This window comes from Bombina bombina, chromosome 6 (assembly GCF_027579735.1).
Source record: "Bombina bombina isolate aBomBom1 chromosome 6, aBomBom1.pri, whole genome shotgun sequence".
NCBI classification, from domain to species: domain Eukaryota; kingdom Metazoa; phylum Chordata; class Amphibia; order Anura; family Bombinatoridae; genus Bombina; species Bombina bombina.
The window spans coordinates 42,934,573-42,945,025 of NC_069504.1; positions in this window are offsets into that span (position 1 = coordinate 42,934,573).

A 10,453-nucleotide genomic window follows, 5' to 3' on the forward strand; every position below is an offset into this window, starting at 1 on the left:
AGTGAAAGATATTGAGTGAATGTTGAATCAACATTTAGTCACTGTCTTTCACTCACTCCAGCACAATTTCCACTCCCTGTACAGTGTACAGCTTGCCCCAGGAGCGTATTATGGCCTAGGCCAACAAGGCCGGTACCTAGGGCAGCAGATTTGGGAGGGGCAGCACATCTGCCCTATCCACTCTCTAAAAGTCAGCACACAGTACAGTGAGCAATAAAGTGCAGACAAGGCACGTGCCCTGATTAAGGTCGCTCTTCACAGGCAGTGCTCCTTTAAACCGTTGCTTCATTTAGATATGCTGCCTCCCCTTGTCAGCTGTGGTGGGTCTGTGAGTGCAGTGCTTATTGCAGATCTTAGTAACTAACAGACTGGATGCGTCTGTGCACTGCTTAGATCAGCTTGTGATGTCTAATCATTAACTCTCAACGCTAATGTATGTTAGCTACTAATAGCTAGCTGTCTCTGCATTCATGTGATGTCTAATCATTAACTCTCAACGCTAATGTATGTTAGCTACTAATAGCTAGCTTTCTCTGCATTCATGTGATGTCTAATCATAAACTCTCAGCGCTAATATATGTTATCTACTAATAGCTAGCTTTCTCTGCATTCATGTGATGTCTAATCAGAAACTCTCATTGCTAATGTATGTTAGCTACTAATAGCTGGTTTTCTCTGCATTCATGTGATGCCTAATCATAAACTCTCAGCGCTAATGTATGTTAGCTACTAATAGCTAGCTTTTTCTGCATTCATGTGATGTCTAGTCATAAACTCTCAGCACTAATGTATGTTAGCTACTAATAGCTTTCTCTGCATTCATGTGATGTCTAATCATAAACTCTCAGTGCTAATGTATGTTAGCTACTAATACCTAGCTGTCTCTGCATTCATGTGATGTCTAATCATAAACACTCAGTGCTAATGTATGTTAGCTACTAATAGCTAGCTGTCTCTGCATTCATGTGATGTCTAATCATAAACTCTCAGTGCTAATGTATGTTAGCTACTAATAGCTAGCTGTCTCTGCATTCATGTGATGTCTAATCATAAACTATCAGCACTAATGTATGTTAGCTACTAATAGCTGTCTCTGAATTCATGTGATGTCTAATCATAAACTCTCAGCGCTAATGTATGTTAGCTACTAATAGCTAGCTGTCTCTGCATTCATGTGATGTCTAATCATAAACTCTCAGCGCTAATGTATGTTAGCTACTAATAGCTAGCTGTCTCTGCATTCATGTGATGTCTAATCAAAAACACTCAGTGCTAATGTATGTTAGCTACTAATAACTAGCTTTCTCTGCATTCATGTGATGTCTAATCATAAACTCTAAGCGCTAATGTATGTTAGCTACTAATAGCTAGCTTTCTCTGCATTGATGTGATGTCTAATCATAAACCCTAAGTGCTAATGTATGTTAGCTACTAATAGATAGCTTTCTCTGCATTCATGTGATGTCTAATCATAAACACTCAGCGCTAATGTATGTTAGCTACTAATAGCTAGCTTTCTCTGCATTCATGTGATGTCTAGTCATAAACACTCAGCACTAATGTATGTTAGCTACTAATAGCTAGCTTTCTCTGCATTCATGTGATGTCTAATCATAAACTCTCAGCGCTAATGTATGTTAGCTACTAATAGCTAGCTTTCTCTGCATTCATGTGATGTCTAATCATAAACACTCAGTGCTAATGTATGTTAGCTACTAATAATTAGCTTTCTCTGCATTCATGTGATGTCTAATCATAAACTCTCAGCACTAATGTATGTTAGCTACTAATAGCTTTCTCTGCATTCATGTGATGTCTAATCATAAACTCTCAGTGCTAATGTATGTTAGCTACTAATAGCTAGCTGTCTCTGCATTCATGTGATGTCTAATCATAAACTCTCAGCGCTAATGTATGTTAGCTACTAATAGCTAGCTGTCTCTGCATTCATGTGATGTCTAATCATAAACTCTCAGCGCTAATGTATGTTAGTTACTAATAGCTAGCTGTCTCTGCATTCATGTGATGTCTAATCATAAACACTCAGTGCTAATGTATGTTAGCTACTAATAGCTAGCTTTCTCTGCATTCATGTGATGTCAAATTATAAACTCTCAGTGCTAATGTATGTTAGCTACTAATAGATAGCTTTCTCTGCATTCATGTGATGTCTAATCATAAACACTCAGCGCTAATATATGTTAGCTACTAATATCTAGCTTTCTCTGCATTCATGTGATGTCTAGTCATAAACTCTCAGCACTAATGTATGTTAGCTACTAATAGCTAGCTTTCTCTGCATTCATGTGATGTCTAGTCATAAACTCTCAGCACTAATGTATGTTAGCTACTAATAGCTAGCTGTCTCTGTATTCATGTGATGTCTAATCATAAACTCTCAGTGCTAATGTATGTTAGTTACTAATAGCTAGCTTTCTCTGCATTCATGTGATGTCTAATCATAAACTCTCAGCGCTAATGTATGTTAGCTAGTAATAGATAGCTTTCTCTGCATTCATGTGATGTTTAATCATAAACACTCAGTGCTAATGTATGTTAGCTACTAATAGCTAGCTGTCTCTGCATTCATGTGATGTCTAATCATAAACTCTCAGTGCTAATGTATGTTAGCTACTAATAGCTAGCTGTCTCTGCATTCATGTGATGTCTAATCATAAACTCTCAGCACTAATGTATGTTAGCTACTAATAGCTGTCTCTGCATTCATGTGATGTCTAATCATAAACTCTCAGCGCTAATGTATGTTAGCTACTAATAGCTAGCTGTCTCTGCATTCATGTGATGTCTAATCATAAACTCTCAGCGCTAATATATGTTAGCTACTAATAGCTAACTGTCTCTGCATTCATGTGATATCTAATCAAAAACACTCAGTGCTAATGTATGTTAGCTACTAATAACTAGCTTTCTCTGCATTCATGTGATGTCTAATCATAAACTCTCAGTGCTAATGTATGTTAGCTACTAATAGCTAGCTTTTTCTGCATTCATGTGATGTCTAGTCATAAACTCTCAGCACTAATGTATGTTAGCTACTAATAGCTTTCTCTGCATTCATGTGATGTCTAATCATAAACTCTCAGTGCTAATGTATGTTAGCTACTAATAGCTAGCTGTCTCTGCATTCATGTGATGTCTAATCATAAACACTCAGTGCTAATGTATGTTAGCTACTAATAGCTAGCTGTCTCTGCATTCATGTGATGTCTAATCATAAACTCTCAGGGCTAATGTATGTTAGCTACTAATAGCTAGCTGTCTCTGCATTCATGTGATGTCTAATCATAAACTCTCAGCACTAATGTATGTTAGCTACTAATAGCTGTCTCTGCATTCATGTGATGTCTAATCATAAACTCTCAGCGCTAATGTATGTTAGCTACTAATAGCTAGATGTCTCTGCATTCATGTGATGTCTAATCATAAACTCTCAGCGCTAATGTATGTTAGCTACTAATAGCTAGCTGTCTCTACATTCATGTGATGTCTAATCAAAAACACCCAGTGCTAATGTATGTTAGCTACTAATAACTAGCTTTCTCTGCATTCATGTGATGTCTAATCATAAACTCTAAGCGCTAATGTATGTTAGCTACTAATAGCTAGCTTTCTCTGCATTGATGTGATGTCTAATCATAAACCCTAAGTGCTAATGTATGTTAGCTACTAATAGATAGCTTTCTCTGCATTCATGTGATGTCTAATCATAAACACTCAGTGCTAATGTATGTTAGCTACTAATAACTAGCTTTATCTGCATTCATGTTATGTCTAATCATAAACTCTCAGCACTAATGTATGTTAGCTACTAATAGCTTTCTCTGCATTCATGTGATGTCTAATCATAAACTCTCAGTGCTAATGTATGTTAGCTACTAATAGCTAGCTGTCTCTGCATTCATGTGATGTCTAATCATAAACTCTCAGCGCTAATGTATGTTAGCTACTAATAGCTAGCTGTCTCTGCATTCATGTGATGTCTAATCATAAACTCTCAGCGCTAATGTATGTTAGCTACTAATAGCTAGCTGTCTCTGCATTCATGTGATGTCTAATCATAAACTCTCAGTGCTAATGTATGTTAGCTACTCATAGATAGCTTTCTCTGCATTCATATGATGTCTAATCATAAACACTCAGCGCTAATGTATGTTAGCTACTAATAGCTAGCTTTCTTTGCATTCATGTGATGTCTAGTCATAAACTCTCAGCACTAATGTATGTTAGCTACTAATAGCTAGCTTTCTCTGTATTCATGTGATGTCTAGTCATAAACTCTCAGCACTAATGTATGTTAGCTACTAATAGCTAGCTGTCTCTGTATTCATGTGATGTCTAATCATAAACTCTCAGTGCTAATGTATGTTAGTTACTAATAGCTAGATTTCTCTGCATTCATGTAATGGCTAATCATAAACTCTCAGCGCTAATGTATGTTAGCTACTAATAGATAGCTTTCTCTGCATTCATGTGATGTCTAATCATAAACACTCAGTGCTAATGTATGTTAGCTACTAATAGCTAGCTGTCTCTGCATTCATGTGATGTCTAATCATAAACTCTCAGTGCTAATGTATGTTAGCTACTAATAGCTAGCTGTCTCTGCAGTCATTTGATGTCTAATCATAAACTCTAAGCGCTAATGTATGTTAGCTACTAATAGCTAGCTTTCTCTGCATTGATGTGATGTCTAATCATAAACCCTTAGTGCTAATGTATGTTAGCTACTAATAGATAGCTTTCTCTGCATTCATGTGATGTCTAATCATAAACACTCAGCGCTAATGTATGTTAGCTACTAATAGCTAGCTTTCTCTCCATTCATGTGATGTCTAGTCATAAACTCTCAGCACTAATGTATGTTAGCTACTAATAGCTAGCTTTCTCTGCATTCATGTGATGTCTAATCATAAACTCTCATCGCTAATGTATGTTAGCTACTAATAGCTAGCTTTCTCTGCATTCATGTGATGTCTAATCATAAACACTCAGCTCTAATGTATGTTAGCTACTAATAGCTAGCTGTCTCTGCATTCATGTGATGTCTAATCATAAACTCTCAGCGCTAATATATGTTAGCTACTAATAGCTAGCTGTCTCTGCATTCATGTGATGTCTAATCAAAAACACTCAGTGCTAATGTATGTTAGCTACTAATAACTAGCTTTCTCTGCATTCATGTGATGTCTAATCATAAACTCTCAGTGCTAATGTATGTTAGCTACTAATAGCTAGCTTTTTCTGCATTCATGTGATGTCTAGTCATAAACTCTCAGCACTAATGTATGTTAACTACTAATAGCTTTCTCTGCATTCATGTGATGTCTAATCATAAACTCTCAGTGCTAATGTATGTTAGCTACTAATAGCTAGCTGTCTCTGCATTCATGTGATGTCTAATCATAAACACTCAGTGCTAATGTATGTTAGCTACTAATAGCTAGCTGTATGCAAAGAGAGAAGCGCTCTACCAGGAACAACAGCTCAGTGGCTTGTTCTATGGCGATTTACCACCCGGAAGCAGCCTCTTTTAGACCAGTGTGCTTTTCACAGAAGAAAACTTTCCTGAAGTATATCAGTCTGATCCCGCCAAGTAAGGTCAGTCCAGCCCCGAAATACCAGGCAATTCTCCTCTGAACAAGGAACATGACAACCCCAGACGATCGTTTCGGCCTCCTATGGGCCTCGTCAGTGAGGTGCAGCCACATTCCTCTAAGCACACTGGGCAAGGAGTCCACGTCTGGTTTCCCCCATCACCCATAGGGAGACTTCCCCAGGGTCATAATAATTTGCATGCAAAGAGAGAAGCGCTCTACCAGGAACGAACAACAGCTCAGTGGCTTGTTCTATGGCGATTTACCACCCGGAAGCAGCCTCTTTTAGACCAGTGTGCTTTTCACAGAAGAAAACTTTCCTGAAGTATATCAGTCTGATCCCACCAAGTAAGGTCAGTCCAGCCCCGAAATACCAGGCAATTCTCCTCTGAACAAGGAACATGACAACCCCAGATGATCGTTTCGGCCTCCTATGGGCCTCGTCAGTGAGGTGCAGCCACATTCCTCTAAGCACACTGGGCAAGGAGTCCACGTCTGGTTTCCCCCATCACCCATAGGGAGACTTCCCCAGGGTCATAATAATTTGCATGCAAAGAGAGAAGCGCTCTACCAGGAACGAACAACAGCTCAGTGGCTTGTTCTATGGCGATTTACCACCCGGAAGCAGCCTCTTTTAGACCAGTGTGCTTTTCACAGAAGAAAACTTTCCTGAAGTATATCAGTCTGATCCCGCCAAGTAAGGTCAGTCCAGCCCCGAAATACCAGGCAATTCTCCTCTGAACAAGGAACATGACAACCCCAGACAATCGTTTCGGCCTCCTATGGGCCTCGTCAGTGAGGTGCAGCCACATTCCTCTAAGCACACTGGGCAAGGAGTCCACGTCTGGTTTCCCCCATCACCCATAGGGAGACTTCCCCAGGGTCATAATAATTTGCATGCAAAGAGAGAAGCGCCCTACCAGGAACGAACAACAGCTCAGTGGCTTGTTCTATGGCGATTTACCACCCGGAAGCAGCCTCTTTTAGACCAGTGTGCTTTTCACAGAAGAAAACTTTCCTGAAGTATATCAGTCTGATCCCGCCAAGTAAGGTCAGTCCAGCCCCGAAATACCAGGCAATTCTCCTGTGAACAAGGAACATGACAACCCCAGACGATCGTTTCGGCCTCCTATGGGCCTCGTCAGTGAGGTGCAGCCACATTCCTCTAAGCACACTGGGCAAGGAGTCCACGTCTGGTTTCCCCCATCACCCATAGGGAGACTTCCCCAGGGTCATAATAATTTGCATGCAAAGAGAGAAGCGCTCTACCAGGAACGAACAACAGCTCAGTGGCTTGTTCTATGGCGATTTACCACCCGGAAGCAGCCTCTTTTAGACCAGTGTGCTTTTCACAGAAGAAAACTTTCCTGAAGTATATCAGTCTGATCCCGCCAAGTAAGGTCAGTCCAGCCCCGAAATACCAGGCAATTCTCCTCTGAACAAGGAACATGACAACCCCAGACGATCGTTTCGGCCTTCTATGGGCCTCGTCAGTGAGGTGCAGCCACATTCCTCTAAGCACACTGGGCAAGGAGTCCACGTCTGGTTTCCCCCATCACCCATAGGGAGACTTCCCCAGGGTCATAATAATTTGCATGCAAAGAGAGAAGCGCTCTACCAGGAACGAACAACAGCTCAGTGGCTTGTTCTATGGCGATTTACCACCCGGAAGCAGCCTCTTTTAGACCAGTGTGCTTTTCACAGAAGAAAACTTTCCTGAAGTATATCAGTCTGATCCCGCCAAGTAAGGTCAGTCCAGCCCCGAAATACCAGGCAATTCTCCTCTGAACAAGGAACATGACAACCCCAGACGATCGTTTCGGCCTCCTATGGGCCTCGTCAGTGAGGTGCAGCCACATTCCTCTAAGCACACTGGGCAAGGAGTCCACGTCTGGTTTCCCCCATCACCCATAGGGAGACTTCCCCAGGGTCATAATAATTTGCATGCAAAGAGAGAAGCGCTCTACCAGGAACGAACAACAGCTCAGTGGCTTGTTCTATGGCGATTTACCACCCGGAAGCAGCCTCTTTTAGACCAGTGTGCTTTTCACAGAAGAAAACTTTCCTGAAGTATATCAGTCTGATCCCGCCAAGTAAGGTCAGTCCAGCCCCGAAATACCAGGCAATTCTCCTCTGAACAAGGAACATGACAACCCCAGACAATCGTTTCGGCCTCCTATGGGCCTCGTCAGTGAGGTGCAGCCACATTCCTCTAAGCACACTGGGCAAGGAGTCCACGTCTGGTTTCCCCCATCACCCATAGGGAGACTTCCCCAGGGTCATAATAATTTGCATGCAAAGAGAGAAGCGCTCTACCAGGAACGAACAACAGCTCAGTGGCTTGTTCTATGGCGATTTACCACCCGGAAGCAGCCTCTTTTAGACCAGTGTGCTTTTCACAGAAGAAAACTTTCCTGAAGTATATCAGTCTGATCCCGCCAAGTAAGGTCAGTCCAGCCCCGAAATACCAGGCAATTCTCCTGTGAACAAGGAACATGACAACCCCAGACGATCGTTTCGGCCTCCTATGGGCCTCGTCAGTGAGGTGCAGCCACATTCCTCTAAGCACACTGGGCAAGGAGTCCACGTCTGGTTTCCCCCATCACCCATAGGGAGACTTCCCCAGGGTCATAATAATTTGCATGCAAAGAGAGAAGCGCTCTACCAGGAACGAACAACAGCTCAGTGGCTTGTTCTATGGCGATTTACCACCCGGAAGCAGCCTCTTTTAGACCAGTGTGCTTTTCACAGAAGAAAACTTTCCTGAAGTATATCAGTCTGATCCCGCCAAGTAAGGTCAGTCCAGCCCCGAAATACCAGGCAATTCTCCTCTGAACAAGGAACATGACAACCCCAGACGATCGTTTCGGCCTCCTATGGGCCTCGTCAGTGAGGTGCAGCCACATTCCTCTAAGCACACTGGGCAAGGAGTCCACGTCTGGTTTCCCCCATCACCCATAGGGAGACTTCCCCAGGGTCATAATAATTTGCATGCAAAGAGAGAAGCGCTCTACCAGGAACGAACAACAGCTCAGTGGCTTGTTCTATGGCGATTTACCACCCGGAAGCAGCCTCTTTTAGACCAGTGTGCTTTTCACAGAAGAAAACTTTCCTGAAGTATATCAGTCTGATCCCGCCAAGTAAGGTCAGTCCAGCCCCGAAATACCAGGCAATTCTCCTCTGAACAAGGAACATGACAACCCCAGACGATCGTTTCGGCCTCCTATGGGCCTCGTCAGTGAGGTGCAGCCACATTCCTCTAAGCACACTGGGCAAGGAGTCCACGTCTGGTTTCCCCCATCACCCATAGGGAGACTTCCCCAGGGTCATAATAATTTGCATGCAAAGAGAGAAGCGCTCTACCAGGAACGAACAACAGCTCAGTGGCTTGTTCTATGGCGATTTACCACCCGGAAGCAGCCTCTTTTAGACCAGTGTGCTTTTCACAGAAGAAAACTTTCCTGAAGTATATCAGTCTGATCCCGCCAAGTAAGGTCAGTCCAGCCCCGAAATACCAGGCAATTCTCCTCTGAACAAGGAACATGACAACCCCAGACAATCGTTTCGGCCTCCTATGGGCCTCGTCAGTGAGGTGCAGCCACATTCCTCTAAGCACACTGGGCAAGGAGTCCACGTCTGGTTTCCCCCATCACCCATAGGGAGACTTCCCCAGGGTCATAATAATTTGCATGCAAAGAGAGAAGCGCTCTACCAGGAACGAACAACAGCTCAGTGGCTTGTTCTATGGCGATTTACCACCCGGAAGCAGCCTCTTTTAGACCAGTGTGCTTTTCACAGAAGAAAACTTTCCTGAAGTATATCAGTCTGATCCCGCCAAGTAAGGTCAGTCCAGCCCCGAAATACCAGGCAATTCTCCTGTGAACAAGGAACATGACAACCCCAGACGATCGTTTCGGCCTCCTATGGGCCTCGTCAGTGAGGTGCAGCCACATTCCTCTAAGCACACTGGGCAAGGAGTCCACGTCTGGTTTCCCCCATCACCCATAGGGAGACTTCCCCAGGGTCATAATAATTTGCATGCAAAGAGAGAAGCGCTCTACCAGGAACGAACAACAGCTCAGTGGCTTGTTCTATGGCGATTTACCACCCGGAAGCAGCCTCTTTTAGACCAGTGTGCTTTTCACAGAAGAAAACTTTCCTGAAGTATATCAGTCTGATCCCGCCAAGTAAGGTCAGTCCAGCCCCGAAATACCAGGCAATTCTCCTCTGAACAAGGAACATGACAACCCCAGACGATCGTTTCGGCCTCCTATGGGCCTCGTCAGTGAGGTGCAGCCACATTCCTCTAAGCACACTGGGCAAGGAGTCCACGTCTGGTTTCCCCCATCACCCATAGGGAGACTTCCCCAGGGTCATAATAATTTGCATGCAAAGAGAGAAGCGCTCTACCAGGAACGAACAACAGCTCAGTGGCTTGTTCTATGGCGATTTACCACCCGGAAGCAGCCTCTTTTAGACCAGTGTGCTTTTCACAGAAGAAAACTTTCCTGAAGTATATCAGTCTGATCCCGCCAAGTAAGGTCAGTCCAGCCCCGAAATACCAGGCAATTCTCCTCTGAACAAGGAACATGACAACCCCAGACAATCGTTTCGGCCTCCTATGGGCCTCGTCAGTGAGGTGCAGCCACATTCCTCTAAGCACACTGGGCAAGGAGTCCACGTCTGGTTTCCCCCATCACCCATAGGGAGACTTCCCCAGGGTCATAATAATTTGCATGCAAAGAGAGAAGCGCTCTACCAGGAACGAACAACAGCTCAGTGGCTTGTTCTATGGCGATTTACCACCCGGAAGCAGCCTCTTTTAGACCAGTGTGCTT